Source organism: Pteronotus mesoamericanus, unplaced genomic scaffold (assembly GCF_021234165.1).
Source record: "Pteronotus mesoamericanus isolate MK-2021 breed Mesoamerican mustached bat unplaced genomic scaffold, CSHL_Meso_final contig_37, whole genome shotgun sequence".
Classification (NCBI taxonomy): Eukaryota; Metazoa; Chordata; class Mammalia; order Chiroptera; family Mormoopidae; genus Pteronotus; species Pteronotus mesoamericanus.
The window spans coordinates 3,114,021-3,131,496 of record NW_026555144.1 but is presented as its reverse complement, the minus strand read 5'-3'; the positions used below and the strand labels follow the sequence as shown (position 1 = coordinate 3,131,496).

The following is a 17,476-nucleotide window of genomic DNA, read 5'->3' as shown; positions in this document are numbered from 1 at the left end:
GCTATCCTTATTTTCTGCCCAGAGGTCAGCAGAAATTGTCAGTTAAAATCATCCTATATACACATACACACACAAACCTACCATTAAAAATATCAGTAGGAACAGGAAAATAATTTGGTACACATGAGATCATTTTCTTAACATAAAATGTATATAATTTCTTAATATATTAAAGTCAATAATCCAATTAGAAATAGGTAAACGTTTATAGAAACTGAAATGTAAATGACTGATAAGCTGAGAAAAATGCTCAGAGTAGTAATACACATTAGGACAATGAGCTCTCTTAAAAGTCACAAAAATAGTAAAAGAGTTTCCATATACCCTTTGCCCAATTTCCCCTAATGTTAGCATCCTGCATAACTACAATTACCAAAACCAGGAAAATAATATTGATACTGTACTGTTAACTGTTTTACAGAACTTCTTTGATTTTTCCATTTGTCCCACCAGTGTTCTTTTCTAAAACTAGGGTTCTTTAATTTTTTTAAGTTTTTTTAATTACACTTTACATTCAGTATTATTTTGTATTTGTTTCAAGTGTACAGCATAGTGGTTAGATCCTTTTAGGATCAAATTCAGGTTCTCTGTCTTTGATTACCTTGGCAATTTTGAAGAGTACTGGTTTGTTATTTTGTATAATACCCAAAATTGGGATTAGTCTGATGCTTTCCTGTAATTAGATTATGGTTATGCATTTTTTGGTAAAAATACCACAGGAGTGATGTCCTTAGTGCATTATATCAGGAGGTACTTGCTTATATGTCTTAATACTGGTGATGCTAACCTTGGCTATCTCTTGGTTAAGGTAGTGTCTGCTATACCTCTTCACTGTAGGAAGATACATTGAGACTATTCAAATATTCTGTTTCTTATCATACTTTTCCCCACTAATTTTAGCATTCATCAATGGTTCCTGATTCTGACAGTTACTACTGTGGTGTTTACCTATTGGTGATTTTCTATTTCTTTCATTTCTCCTATGTTAACTGAAATTCTGTAGGGAATATATCCCACCTACCCATTTATTTACTCATTTACTTATATCAGTGTGGACTAATATATGTTTATTCTATGACTTATAACCTAATTTCATCATTATTTTGTTGCTCAAATTGTTCCACCTTTGCCCTTTAGGAGATTCTATATAATTTTGATGTTTTTATTTTTGTCTGCTTCCTTATTTTCTCACAGCACAAGGTCTTCCTGCATCATCTTAAATTTTCTCTACCCCAGTGCTGGAATCAACCATTCTATGTGTAGCCCTAGTTCTTTTTATTGGAAAAAAATGGTATTTACAAACCAAGATCTGGGCACTAGGTGTTATCTTTTTATAACATGTCAGAATGTCAAATATGAAAGTTGATAACACCAAATGTTTCCAAAGGTATGGAAAATAGACACTCAGACATATTGGGTGGGAGTATGAATAAGTATAACCTTTTGGGAGAACAATTTGGCAATATCTATTAAAATTTTAATTGTAAAGTCTGCAAAATCTACTTCCAGAAATCTATTATACAGAAATACTTATACTCAAAGAAATATACACAGGAATATTCATTACAACATTGTAATAGCAAAAGCCTGGAAACAAAAGTTCATCAGTAGGGGCTGGTTAGTTAAGTAAATTGTGGTACAACCGTACAATGAAAGACATTCACATTAAAAGAATAAGGCATTGTGACAGCATCAATGTACCTGGTGAGCATTATGCTAAGTAAAATAAGTCAGTCAGAGAAAGACAAGTATCAAAGAAGGTCTGCCCAGAAGATATGCAGCCATGTAATATGACAAATAGAGACATTTATTGAAGAAGATAAAAGAAACATTGTACATAAGACAATGATGACTCAGTCTCCTTGAAAGTGTCTTGGGAACCCACACAGTCCTCCCAATCACCATCAGCTGCCCTGTTGTATTTCCCTAAATTTCATCGATGGTCTGAAAGCTCATCCCTTTCAAAGGTGATTTTTGTTTTAGGAAAAGCCAGAATTTGCAGGCTGCCTAGTCTGGACTGTAGTGGGACTGAGTCACCTGGGTGATTTGAGGTTTCACCAAAAGACTGCATAAGATGTTATGCATGAGCAGGTGCATTGTCATGATGAAGCTGCCAATCACCAGCTGAGCATAGCTGCGATATTCTGAGTCATCCAAATCATTTCCACGGAGGAATGTTCAAGCTTAACCCAAAATTTGATGCAAATTTCTTGTTCTAATTGCTCAATCATTTTGATTGTCTTTTTTCTTTTTTTTTTTCATGCTTGCACCCATTTTATTAGTGAAGAATTATAGATGTAGAAGTGTTTAAAAACAAATCAGCAGGTATACAGACTTACCCACATTTATAAATCAAGTAAGGTTCCAGAAGGAATTCAAGTCCAGGCCTATGTAAAGTAACACTGCTTCCATCTCATCCTCCACTCAATGAGTAGTTGCTAAAAACAGCAGGATATTTTCTCAAGCACTTTCCAATAGAATAGTGGAGAATGTCTTAGGGATTGCCCACAAAAGCCATGGTAGAATGAAGTTTTATTTAGAGTAAGCAAATTAGGCCAATTCTACAAGTTTAGTGAAACTATAGTAGGGAAAAGGCAAACTCAGACAATACTATCTAGGAGCTTGAGTCACAGGACAATTTTAAAAATGATTGTGTACCATAAACAAGAAGATTGCTCAGTCATTTTGAATGCAACAGCCACACAGTACACATGCTCACTCAACGGTGTCTACCGCGCCCATTGACTAGTACAGTGAAGTCATCATTGTTCACACGTGTGCATTCCAGTCTACTCTCCTGGGCTACCAGGTTACACTGATGTCGTGTACACCATTCTTACTATATTAACAATGACTGGACTTTTTCTAGACAGTCTTGTATGATTTCACTCATATGTGGAATTTAATTTAAAAAATTAACAAAATAGAAACATTCATAGATAGAGAGTAGGCTGGCAGCTGTGAGATGAGAGGAAAGTTACAGGGCTGAAGGAAAAACGTGAAAAAATTAAGAAAAACCCTTATATAAAGACAACAGTATCATGATTACCAGAGCAAAAAGGGTTGGGGGGAATTAGGAGAGGATAAAGGGATAAATGGTAATGGGAGGAGACTTGACTTGGGATGGTGAACACACAGGTGATCTGTTATAATATTGTGCACTTGATACCTATATAATTTTATTAACCAATGTCACCCCAATACACTAAAAAAAAAAAGAAATGGGACAGACCTCTAGATATTGATGAGGACCTTGCTTCATATTTCACTGAGAAAATAAAAGCAATCAAATGAGAACTTCATTTTTTTATCACCAAATCTATCTATTTACATTTGTGCCTACTTTCTCCCTTCCTCTATTTACCATACACTTCATGAGTGGTTAAGGGTATGGGATCTAATGTCATATTCTCAGTGTTCAAATCCTGACTCTACCATTTACTAGCTGTATGAACTTGAGTAAGTTATTTAAACTTGCTATCCCTTGAGGGTTTGGGTTTTTTTTTTTTCTTTTCTTTTCATTTTTAATGTGAATTAGGGCAATAATAGTACTTCCCTCACAACCCCTCATGGGATTGTTGTGAGGATTAAATGAATACACATAAGGTATTTTGGATATTACCTGGTACTTAGTAAGAGCTTGCTAGATGTTAGATTATTATTATAATGGATGAAGTATCCTTTCTCCTATCAAAGGCCATCCACTTAATTTGTGCTTTGGATTCCAGTCCCCTGATTTCTCAGAGGCGGAGCATATGCAGTTGTACTCTCCATCACAATCTGTCATTTCTATCAGCACATAAACATATTCTAGAATATGTTTATTCCCATCTATTTAAAAAAAATCATTACCTTACATTCTCATCAAGCTATTGCTCCATTTATTCACAGAAAAGAAAAATTCTTAAAGTTCTCTATTCTCATTCTCTCCACTTCTAAATCTGCTTCAATAAGGCACTGTCTTCACAAGGTCTTTGATAATAACTCCCCACCCCCACCTTGCCAAAGCAATGGTAATTTCTCTGTCCTCATGTCTCAACTGCTCAGCTACATTCAATGTAGTTTACCAGTCTTTTTTTTTCTTTCTAAAAACCGTCTATTCTCTTGACTTTTGTACCACCATAATTTTGCTTTTTTTTCCTCCTTCACAGATAAATTCTTAATCTACTTTATGGCTTCTTCCCTGATTCTTTACATGTTATAGTACCGTAGGGCTCCCTCCCTAGTCTGTCTTTTTTCTGACTTTACTATATTTCTTAAAGCTCTCATCTAGTTTCATGACTTTACTATCTATAAATTTATGACTACTAAATCTACTGTTGATTTCCAATTCAGACTTTTCTATTGAGCTCCAGATTCCTAAATCCAATTGACTTCCTAACAGGGCCCCTGAATGTTTAAATCCATCTCAAATGAAATATGTTCAAAATAGAAGACTTTAATATTTACTTCCACAAACTGATCATTTTTCTAGTCTTCCCTCATCAGCAAATGGCACCACCATACTATTTCTAGTTGTTCTTAGTTAATCACTATCTCTCACTTTCCACATATATCTATATACATATATATGTATCTAATATCTATATGTATATGTAGATATACATCTATAGATATAGATATCTATGTCCATGGGGATATATCTATACCTATAGATATCATATATCTATAACCAGTCCTACAGATTACCTAGTGGTAATCTCCAAATATATACCAGGAATTAACCATTTTTTCCAACTTTACTACTAATCCAATCTATCCTAGAACAATCCATAATTGGATTGACTACTACATAAACCTCCTAATGTACTTTCTTTCACTATTCCCTCTTTACAATCCAATTTCCACAGAGCAAAGAATTTTTTTTAATTTTTTTATTGTTCAAATACATTTGTCTCCATTTCCCAGCCACCACTTTTCCCTGCCATACCCACACCCACATCCCACCCTCAATCCTTCCCCATTTTGGCTTTGTCCATGGATCCTTTATACATGTTTCTTTACATGACCCTGCTTCTTTTACCCATTACCCACTTCCCTCTTCCCCTCTCATTACTGTCAAATTGTTTTTTCTTTCAATATTGCTGTTTATATTTCTCTGGCTTGTTTGTTTTGTTTATTAGGTTCCACTTAGATTTGAGATCATATGGTATTTGTCTTACACCCCCTGGCTTATTTCGCTTAGCATACTGTTCACCAGTTCCATCCATGCTGTTGCAGGGTAGTATCTCTTTCTGCTGTGTAGTATTCCATTGTGTAAATGTACCATACTTTTTAGATCCACTCATTTATTGTTGGGCACTTAGATTGCTTCCAGCACTTGGCTATTGTAAATTGTGCTGCTATGAACATTGGGGTGCATAGGTTCTTTTGAATTGGTGTTTTGGAATTCTTAGAGTATAATCTCAGCAGTGGAATTGCTGGGTCAAAAGGCAGTTCCATTTTTAGCTTTTGGAAGAAATTCCAAACTCTTTTCCACAGAGGCTGCACCAGTTTGCATTCCCACCAACAGCGTGCTAGAGTTCCTTTTTCTCCACAACCTACCCAGCATTGGTTTTTTGTTGATTTGTATATGATGGCCGTTCTGACCGGGCTGAAGTGGTATCTCATTGAGTTTTTAATTGGCATTTCTCTGATGTCTAGTGATGCTGAGCATCCTTTCATATGTCTCTGGGCCCTGTGTATGTCCTTCTCGGAGAAGTGTCTGTTCAAGTCCTTTGCCCATTTTTTAATTGGGCTGTTTTTCTTCCTGGAGTGGAGTCATGTGAGTTCTTTATACATTTTGGAGATCAAACCCTTGTCCAAGGTATCAATGGCAAATATGTTTTCCCATACAGCTGGTTCCTTTTTCATTTTGCTGATGTTTTCTGTAGCCATGCAGAGCTTCTTATTTTGATGAAGTCCCATTTGTTTATTCTTTTCTTTATGTCCCTTGCTTTAGGGGACCTATCGGTGAAAATATTGGTGCATGGAATGTCTGAGAGTTTCCTGCCTATGTCCTCCTCTAGGACTTTTATGGTGTCATGAATTATATTTAAGTCTTTTTCCCATCTTGAGTTTATTTTTCTGTATGGCGTAAGTTGGTGGTCAAATTTCATTTTTCTTTGAATGTATCTGTCCAGCTCTCCCAACATCATTTTTACTCCATTTTATGTTTATTCTTCCTTTGTCGAATATTATTTGAACATAGGGACATGGGTTTATTTATGAGCTCTCTATTCTGTTTCATTGATCTATGTGTCTGTTCTTATGCCAGTACCAGATTCTTTTGATTAGAATGACCTTGTAATACAGCTTGATGTCAAGTATTGTAATCCCTCCTACTTTGTTCTTCTTTCTCAAAATTGTTGTGGCCATTCTGGGTCCTTTATGGTTCCATATACATTTTTGAAATGTTTGTTCTATATATCTGAAATATATCATTGGTATTTGAATAGAGATTGCATTGAATCTATGAATGCTTTGGGTAGTATGGACATTTTGATAATGTTAATTCTTCCAATCCATGAACACAATATATACTTCCATTTATTTGTGTCTTTCTTAATTTCTTTCTTCTGTGTTGTGTAGTTTTCTGAGTACAGGTCTTTCACCTCCTTGGTTAAGTTTATTTCTAGGTACTTTATTTTTCTTGTTGCTATAGCAAATGGGATTTTTTTCCCTGATTTCTAATTCTGACAGTTCATTGTTGGTGTACAAAAATGCCTTCAGTTTCTGAGTATTGAATTTGTATCCTGCTGTTTTGCCATATTCACTTATTAGGTCAAGTAGTTTTTTGTGGAGTCTATAGGGTTTTCTATGTATATTATCACATCATCTGCAAACAATCACAGTTTTACTTCCTCCTTTCCAATTTGGATGCCTTTTATTTCTCTTTCTTTTCTGATTGCTGTGGCTAGGACTTCCAATACTATGTTGAATAGAAGTGGTCAAAGTAGAAAACCTTGTCTTGTTCCTGGTCTTAGTAGGAGAACTTTTAGTTTTTGCCCATTGAGTATGATGTTGGCTGTAGGTTTTTCATATATGGTCTTTATTATGTTGAGGTATGCCCCCTTTACTCCCACTTTGCTCAGAATTTTTATCATAAATGGGTGTTGTACCTTACCAAATGCCTTTAACTCATCTATTGATATGATCATGTGATTTTTGTCTATTTCTTAAATGTGATGTATTACGTTTATTGATTTGTGAGTATTGAACCATCCTTACATCCCTGGGGTGAATACCACTTGATCATGGTGGATGACCTTTTTAATGTATTGCTGGAAGCGGTTTGCCAATATTTTGTTGAGAATTTTTGCTTCTATGTTCATCAGTAATATTGGCCTGTAGCTTTCTTTCCTTGTTGTGTCTTTATCTGACTTTGGGATTAGGATGATGCTGGGCTCATAATAAGGGTTTGGGAGTCTTCCCTCTTCTTGGATTTTTTGGAAGTGGAGGGAAGGCCAGGGGTTAGGAGTTCCTTAAATGTTTTGTAAAGTTCTCCAGTGAAACCATCCAGTTCTGGGATTTTGTGTTCTGGGAGTTTTTTTATTACTGCTTCAATATCACCAACAGTTATTGGTCTATTCAGGCTTTGTGCTTTTTCTTCATTCAGTGTTGGAAGGTTATATTTTTCTAGAAATTTGCCCATTTCACCCAGGTTTTCAAATTTCTTCGCATATAGTTGTTTTAGTAATTTCTTACAATCCTCTGCATTTTTGTGATATCAGTTGCAATTTCCCCTCTTTCATTTCTGATATTATTTATTCGGGACCTCTCCCTTTTTTCTTGATGAGTATGCTTAAAGGCTTGTTGATTTTGTTTATCTTTCCAATGAACCAGCTCCTGGATTTATTGATCCTTAGAATTGTTCTTTTTGTCTCTATGCCATTCAATTCAGCTCTGATCTTGATTATTTCCTTCCTTCTACTTGCTCTGGGCTGTTTTTTGTTGTTTCTCCCGTTGTTGTAGCTGGAAGGTTAGGTCATTTATTTGAAATGCTTCTATCTTTTTTTAGGTAGGCCTGTATTGCTATGAACTTCCATCTCGGGACTACCTTCACTGTGTCCCATAACTTTATTTCCAGAAACTTTTTGATTTCTTCATTGATCTCATTACTGACCTATTCATTTTTAATAGCGTGCTGTTCAGTCTCCATGAGTTTGAATGTTTTTGAGTTTTTTCCTTGAGGTGGTTTCTAGTTTCAAGCCTTGTGATCTGAGAAAATGCTTGTTATGATTTCAATTTTCTTGAATTTCTTGAGGGTTGTTTTTTATCCTATCATGTGGTCTATCCTTGAGAATGTTCCATGTGTATTTGAAAAGGATGTGTATATCTTGCCTCCCTGGAATGAAAGGTTCTATATAGCTATGTAGTAATGAAAATATCACAAATCATGGAGAAGACCACGGTGGATTTTGTCTCTGTAACCTCCAGTATTTACCACTATTTTTTCTTTCTGGATCCATCTCTGATGATATCAGATGTTGACCCATCTAACCTTAGGCAGACTGCTTGGAAACTACTGTCTGTGATTGTCTTCTTCAGTTGTTAATCTAGTCACTCTGCACTCAGCAATCAGACTTAGGCACCACAGGGTGGGGCAGAGTTCCTCCTGGGGCCAGGACTCTGATGCTGCTCCTGCTCAGGGGAGTGGTATTCCTGAGCCAGACATCTGCTGCCCCATGGGGGAGGAGTCAGCAACAAGATCTTGCTGGCTACTCTCTCCATTCTCTCCCCAAAGCCTCCATCTCCAGTCTCTCCTCAGTATCTCTAATCTGCTCTGCGCCCACTTTATCCAGAGATCTATTATCTGTGCTGCTACTCTGTACTCAGCAGTCAGGCTTAAGCACCACAGGGCCAGGTCAGAGTCTCTCCTTGGTGGGGGGGGGGGCATTGTTTTTTCTCCTTCTGTTGTCGCTCAGGGAAGTGGTCTGCATGAGCAACATGGCTGCTGCCATATTGGGGATGAGTCAGCACCGGGATCTTGCTGGGTATTCTACTGGTTCTCTCCCCATAGCCTCCTTCCCCAGTCTCTCCTCAGGTGTGTCTAGCCCACTCTGGGCTTTGCTGAAGCCCAGGGTAAGTGACTGTAAATAAAAATTTATGCATTGGCCCTTTAAATGTCTTTTTGTGTCTCTAGCCTCACTTCTCTGGCAGAGAACAGCCCTGCCGCTTTTCGCACCTGGCTGTTATCTATGTACTTTTTGGGCTTTTTGGCTGTATGGTGGAGATCCCTGCTTATGGTTTATACCCCACTCTTCTCAGGGAGTTCCAGTTGGCCATTTAAGTATCCATGTGGTGCTGCTGCCTGTAGGTGCCCAGCAAGCCTTCAAGTCTCCACCATACTCCTTACCAATCAGTTTGTGCTAAAGCTGATTCTTCTGTCTATCCGAGGTTATAAGGCTCTCTCACTATTGTTCAGTTGTATGTTCTGCGTGATTTCTCCACATTTTAGTTGTATTTCCATATTGGTCCTGGGAGGAGGTCATTGTGATTTCCATTCACTCCTCTGCCATCTTGGAAGCAGAATGTTTTAAAAATACAAATTTTCTCCCTGGCTAGTATGGCTCAGTGGAATGAGTGCTGGCCTGCAAACCACAGGGTTGCCCATTTGATTCTCAGTCAGAGCATATGGTTGGGTTTTGGGCCAGATCCCCAATATGAGGCAAGCAAGAGGCAACCACACATTGATATGTCTCCCTCTCCCCTTCCCTTCTCTCTAAAAATAAGTAAAATCTTTAAATATATATATTTTTAATATATGTATATATATTCCTGTAACTAAGTGGCTCAAAACCCTTTAATAACTTTCCATATTAATTACACAAAAAAGCAAACTCCTTAGAGTGCTGTCACTGAAAATGGAGAAGTGGGGAAAGTCAAGGGTTTCTCTGTCCATTAATGCAATGTTTAAGCTGGAAAAACCTGTCAGAGTCAACTTTGTTGGAACTCTGAAATCCAGTTTAAAAAAACTTAGAACAACCAGCTCTGTGCTTGATGAAAGAAAAAAAAAAAAGGCTGCTGAGTGTCAGTATGAGTGTTATAGCATACTCTCCTACCTACCATCCCCCAATCTACAGCTCAGTGACAGTCATGAAATGGCCAGCTTAGTGGTGCCAAGTGGAGCAATACAGACTTGTTCTCAAAGAGTTATGGTGTTGTGTTTGACCTGCCTGGTTGCCCTAAGGGATCAGTTCAGAGACTTGACTGTGTTTTCCTCTCCTACACCAAACTTGTCTCAAGATTGAAGTCACCTCCTGGGTAGCTATTTTTCCTTTTTTTATTGTGGTAAAGTACACATAACATAAAATTTATCATCTTAACCATTTTTAAGTGTATTGTTAAGTGGTATTAAGTATATTCATATTGTTGTGGGACCTTCAGTACCATCAATGTCCAGAGCTCTTTATTTTGCAAGACTGACTCTATAAACTATAATTATTAATACTTCTCTCCATCCAGTCCCTAGGAGACACCAACCTACCTTCCATCTGTATGAATTTGACTACTCTAAGTACCTCATATAAGTGGAATCATACAGTATTTAACTTTTTGTGACTGGCTTATTTCATTTAGCATAATGTCCCCAAGATTCATCCATTTTTTTAGCATATGTCAGAATCCCCTTCCTTTCTAAAGACTGAATAAAATTCCACTGTACGTGTGTACCATATTATATGTATCCATTCATCCATCAATGGGTACTTGCATTGCTTCCATGTTTTAGCTATTGTAAATAAGACTGCTCTGAACATGAGTGTGCAAATATCTCTTACAGGAACTGCTTGAAATTTTGGTGGCACTCCAAAAAGAGGAATGGCAAGAATTATATGGTAACACATTTTTACTCTTTGAGAAACCAACAAAATGTTTTCTACTGTGACTATACCATTCTACCTTTCCACCAACATTATACTATGGTTGCAGTTTCTCTACTTCCTTGACAATATTTTTTTTTCCTTTTTCCTCTCTTTTTTAAAAATAGAAACCAACATAATGGGTGTGAGAGATGGCATCTAACTGTGATTTTTTGTGTTGGGTGGCAATTTTTTAAAGTATTTAAAACCATTTAGTAGCTGCAGGTATTTGAGGTAAAGGTGAACAGACAGTACAATCAGCACACAAACTGAAAAGACTGGGAAGAGGCTTGCAAAGGAGATGTAAGAGGGAAATAATAACTTTGAAAACCTTCTGCAAATATTGAGGGATCTATAAGAATATGTGCAGGGCTAAAGAGATGCTCAGAAAAGACTTCAGACACCCTAAGTTTTCACCTCTGTATGATATTTAGCCTTCATGCAAATGGGAAATAAAAGCTAACGCAGAATTGTAAATGTGCTAAGCATTGAAGAAGTATCTTGACTTTGAGCCAATATACAAAGATTAGTATTTTTGTTTTATTTATTTATATTTTTGCTCAAGGTTTATAGGAGGCAAAGTCTGGATAGAGAAAGGTCCTTTACCAAAAGGGAAAGTTCTGTTTTCAAATTTTTCCTCTTGGGACTTTTAGTTAGAACTGAATAGAACTATATAGGCAAAATTGAGTACCAATCTAGTTCAATTCCTAATTGGTTTGAAATTATTAGCTTCTTACTAATTTTCCTGACAAAGGGAAGCCCATTACCTCTCTGGGAGGAAAAAAAATATCGGCATCATACTCTGTGATCACATTATATACAATGTTCAGCATGCAAAAAATCATGAGACATAAAATAAAACAGGAAAATTGAAGCTATAAACAAAAGGATAAACAGTCAATAGAACACCTTCTGTTGATCCAGATGCTGAATGTAGTCATACATGCTACAGTGTGGTTATACCTCAAAACATATGCTAATTAAAAGAAGCCTGGCACAAAAGGTCACATACTGTTTGATTATACTTGTGAAATATCCAGAATAAATAAAGCCACAGAGATAGAAAAAAAATTGGTGGTTGCCAGTGTCTAGGAGGTGGGGACAATAGGCAGTGACTGATTAATAAGTATAGAGTTTTCTTTTGGGGTGATGAACATATTTTGAATTAAGTGGTTGTTGCACAACATGGTGAATGTATTAAGTGCCTCTGAAGTTTACTCTTTAAAGCGATTAATTTGATGTTTGAGGTACCTATGCATGTCATAGTTCAACTTCTGAACCAAGATTAAAGGGAAAAACCTAAAAGCAGCAAGAGGGTAAAAAAGGCAAAATGTCTTCACAGAAGCAAAAATAAGACTAACAACATACCCTTCAACACAATATACTTCATGGATACTAGGATATAGTATAATCACACCTATAAAATACTATGAAGGAAAACTTCCACTCTAATTTTATGCTCAAGGAAATGTTCCTCAAACATGAAGTGGAGGGAAGATCCAAGATGACTGCAAGTAGCTGGGCGCTCCATCCACTTGCTCCCAGACCCAGACTGGTCTTGCAGCCTAACCACAGAGTATTCAACTCAAAAATCCAGCAGAGAATGAGTGAGAGTGAGAGTAAGTGAGCACTTACACAGATGAGAACATGGGGAGTGCACAGGAGAAGGCAAGAATCTGCCAGCCTGTAGGGCACCCAGGAGTGGGTGACCCAGCTTCCCAAAAGAGCAACTGCTGCCACTGTCTAGGAGGTGGGGACAATAGGCAGTGACTGATTAATAAGTATAGAGTTTTCCCAAAACAGCACTTTTGGTGGCACAGAGCCAGGGCAGCTGCGGATTGGCACAGGAGCTGTGAGCACCAGTGGAGGAGAGATGGCCAGAGAGGTGCCCGCTCCAGAAACAGCACAGCAGGAGCAGGACCACCCAAGGAGAAAAGTCTGGAGAGAATGGGGACAACACCCCATCATCACCCTGTGTTATAGTATAGCTGTGGGGCTCTTCCCAACGCCATCTGGGAAAGATCCAAGGAGAAACTTTATCTAAAACTGTTGGAGCTTCTGACAAGCAGTGTCCAGCCCTGACTGTGAGACTCTGTGATTTTGGGGGAGAGGGAAATTGAGGAGAACGGGCCCCCAGGGCTTGGTGCTGTAGCACATGGGCCATACAGAAACTCTTTTAAAAGGGTAGCAGAGGCAAGACCCAAGAATGCACAGGGACCCGGGGCTTGCACACACCTGCAGCGGATCTGCTAACAGAGAACTCAGAGGGACAGAGTCACACGGAAGGGTCTGTGGGTCCCATGCCATATGGCTTTCCTGTTTAGAGTGGATAATTTTGGCCTTATCCTCCTGTGAGAGAGCAGCACACTGGGGGGCTGGAAGACCAAAAGCTGAACGGCTGAGATTTGCTGCAGCCAGCCAGATTCCCTCACAGACAGGCAAACCCAACCCCCACCTGTGGGATTACAGGCTCTGCAGATCAGTGAGGCCAGGCTCAGGAGCATCCTGCTAGGCATATTCCCTCAGGGGAAAGAAGGAAAAGCTCTGAAAGGGCCTTTTACCAGACACGACAAGCTGCATTTATCCTAGGTCCCTGATCTACTAAACCCAGTAGAGCAGAGAGAATAGAGACAGGAATAACAGGGCGGGCTTAGAGCCTCATTGAGCCTCAGTGTCCAGACAGAGCTACTGCCTGGACCAAGCAGGAAAGAGCTGCCCCTTTTACATTGATTGAGCCCTTACAGGAAATGGTCAGCAAATTCACCAGAAGCCATACATTATAGGAAAGAACCTGGGACAGACCAAACCATGTGGCATGGGGATGAGGAAACACTCCCACCAACTTCCCTGAAGACTGAATAGTGCCCCTCAGAGATGACCCAGTGTTCCAGAGGCCCTGTCTGGAGGCAGGTGGAAAAGGTACGGGCAGTCCTCTCAAGTCATTAAAAGAAATAATTGTGAGACCAGGGCTGATGGAAACCCAGCAGGGCAGAACAGTGGGGACTAGCCCAAGCTGAAGGAGACAGTCACAGACTGTGGATCACTTGCAGCCTCAAACAGGTTGCCTAAAGCCAGGCTGGGACACCATCTGTTATCACCAGGGGCAGACCCCAGAAAGAGAAAACAGTGGTAAACACTGGGTTCTCCTAAGAAGAATTCCATCACAGTATTCTTCATGATTTGCCTTATTTTCTCTCCTGCATAGCTTGTTAACATTCATTTATTTTCCTTTAAGTTTGTGCCTATTAGGTTTATATTATAGTTTATTTGAAATCTCATATTTTGCTCCTTCCTTCTCTTACTCCATTTTACCTCATCCCTCTTCTTATTTTTGTTTTAAATTTATTTTCTCTCTAGTTACAACTTGTTTCGATTCTCCACTCTTACTATCTCTCCCCTCTCCAGCCTCTCAAAACCATTTTTCTTGTCATAGCTCATTTAACATTCTTTTTCCTGTTCTTAAATATCCTTATTCTCTCTTCACCTTTATCAAACTCTGCTTGTTGGATCTGGATACAGTGGTTGTTGTTGCATTTCTTCAATTTTATTTCTAGAACTTCACCTTTTTGTGTTTTAAAATCTCAAATTTTACCATTCCTCTCTCCTACTTCATTTTCCCTTCCTCCTGCCCTTTTTTTTTTGTTTGTTTAAATTTCAATTTTCCCTTGTCTTAGCCGGGTTTTCATTCCTCACTCATAGTATTCCTTCTCCCTCTCTCCTCTCAAAATCACTTCTCTTTCCTCCAGATATCTCTTAAGCTTTTCTTTCTTTCCTTTTCCCCTCTTATTCCCATCCCACCTATACTAATCTTTTCTCATTTGTTTTTTATATTACTGTGGTGAATCTTTTTCTCTAATTTGGTTCCTATTTTTTTTCACTATTTTTTAAAGGTTTCTGTTTCAACCTAATATTACTTGCTTCCCTTCTCTTACTCCATTCTGCTTTCTTACTTCCCTTTTTTATTTATTATATAAATTTCATTTTCTCTCCCTTTTCCCTTTATTTATACTTCCTATTCTTATTATTTCTCCTCCCTCTATACTCTCAAAATCATATTTTTTCAGTTAGTCATCTCATATCCTTTTTTCCTTTCTTATAATAGTCTTAATCTCTTTACAGCTTTATTAATATTGGTTCAATTACTGCTGATAGTGTGGTTGTGAGTGGGAGGTTATTATTGTGGGTGTGGGTTTGTTTCCTGGGCTGTTTGTTTTTGTTCTGATAGCACCTGTAGAAAAACATACAAGACATGCTGGGCGATGTGACTCTCAGCCAGCCAGCTGGAGTGAAGGACACACCAAAGAATGACCCAACACCAACTGAAACCCAATTACAACCAGAAAACCAACATAAAAGGCATAAAGGGCAGCACAAAAGCATCAAGCTCACGTGATCAAGGAGACTGAATCACTGAGTCCCACAGGTCTCCTACCACAGATGATCATACCATGAAGACAAGGAGTCAAAGCAGATCAATCTAATATGTAAAAACAAACAAGAAGAGTTACCTAAAATAGGAAGACAAAGAAACAAGCCCCAATCAAAAGAAAAGGAGGAATCCCCAGAAAGACTGCTAAATGAAATTGAGGCAAGCAAACTATCACACATTGACTTCAAACTAATGGTTACAAAGATGTTCAAGGGGCTCAGTGAGAAATACAAAGAACTCCAGGGAAGCTACAAGTAAGTTACTGTGAACTTCACCAGTGTGAAAAGGGACATAGAAACTATCAATAAGACACAGGAGGAAATGGAATACAATATCTGAAATGAAGAACACAGTGGAAGGAATTAAAAGCAGGCTAGATGAAGCAGAGGATCAAATCAGTGAGCTGGAGGGCAAGATAGAAAAAAACATCCAGGCAGAGCAACAAAATGAAGAGACTCATAAAGAATGAAGAGGGTTTAAGGGAGCTGCAAGATGACATGAAACATAGTAATATCCATATCAGGAGATTTCTCAGCAGGCCTGGCAGCGGCTGTTGGGCATGCTCAGTGGGCAGGACTCGTTAGAGTGGCAAGTGACACAGTCACCAAGATGCCCAATCAAGTGGTCTGCCCGGAAGCCAGTCACACTGGGAGCTGGTACACAGCCTCAGGACTGCAGCTTAATGCACAGTTAGAAGGTTGGCTTTCACAAGTACAGTCTACAAAAAGACCTGCTTGAGCCATTATTGCACCCCATGCAGGATATACTTACTGTGGGTCTTGTGCTGCTCAGGCTTAAAAACAAGTACATCCATCTGTTAGTTGGAGAATTTTCATCCTTGGGCCTTCTCATCATGTGCCCCTCTCTTGATGTGTACTTTCCAGTGTGGATATATATATAGGACACTTCTGTATGATCTTCATATTGACCAAAAGATTTACAGAGAACTATGGAAGACAGTAATATTTGAACATATGTCTCTATAGACAGATGAAGATGAATAGAGTATTGAAATGCATTGCCTTATATAAGCCATAAGGATGAGTTTACCATTATTCCTGTACTGGTTGGAGCTCTGAGTGAGTCAAAAGAACAGGAATTCAGAAAACTCTTCAGTAAATATCTAGCGGATCCTAGTAATTGCTTTGCGGTTTCTTCTGATTTCTGCCATTAGGTTCAGAGGTTCCATTTTACTTACTATGATGAATCCCAGAGGAAGATGTATAGATTCATTGAACATCTAGATAAAATGGGTATGAGTATTATAGAACAATTAGACCCGGTATCTTTTAACAATTACTTGAAAAAATACCATAAAACTATATGTGGAAGACATCCCACTGGAGTGTTAATAAATGCTATCACAGAGCTCCAGAAGAATGGAATGAATATGAGCTTTTATTTTTTGAATTATGCCCAGACAAGCCAGTGTAGAAACTGGCAGGACAGTTCAGTGAGTTATGTAGCTGGAGCACTCACAGTCCACTGAAGCTCTGAGTCCTCAGGAATGTCACTGCACATACCCATGCTCTGTTCGGGGTACCTACCTATCCCTTTCCAAGATATTGGTCCTAGTGTGGGGGGATTCTTAAACCTCAAACTAATATAACTTTCTTCTCTTCTTTTCTAGTAGGTATAGTCCTTCCTTAATTTCAACTCATTACAAAATGATTTATAGTTTAAGGCAGTGCAAGGAAGGCTGGCATCAAATATATTGATCAAAAAAGATGGCAATGTAATGGCCCTTTTATGGCAGCTTTCTGAAAGTACTTTGTAAAGCATTTACCATATCCTAAACTTGCACTCTTTGCAGATTTGTGCACATATATTCCACTTTCATAATAGTTTTGCAAATTGTACACAAACAAAAAAGGTGGAAGCTTTTTAATAAAGAAATTGTATTTATAAATGATCTGTATTAGCATATAATACTTTTCCAGTTATAGACAATTACTACCTGTGTTGTACAACAGATACCTTCTATTTTAGTTACTAAAAAAGGGCTACACAACTCAAAAAAAATCTATATCATAGGGAAGCCAGAAGGAGAGGAAGAGGAGCAAAGGATAGAAAGCCTGTTTGAAAGAGCTGTGACAGAAAACTTCCCTAACGTGATAAGAGAAAAAGTCATACAAGTCCAGGAAGCACAGAATGTTCCAATCAAGAACCCAAATAGGCCTACTCCAAACACTTCATAATTAAGATG

At 38.3% G+C, this 17,476-nt stretch overlaps 1 pseudogene; it reads left to right on the top strand.

The window, feature by feature from the left end:
* Nucleotides 1-15,879: 15,879 nt before the first annotated feature.
* Nucleotides 15,880-16,759, top strand: LOC129073222 (protein MEMO1-like; annotated as a pseudogene).
* Nucleotides 16,760-17,476: the final 717 nt, after the last annotated feature.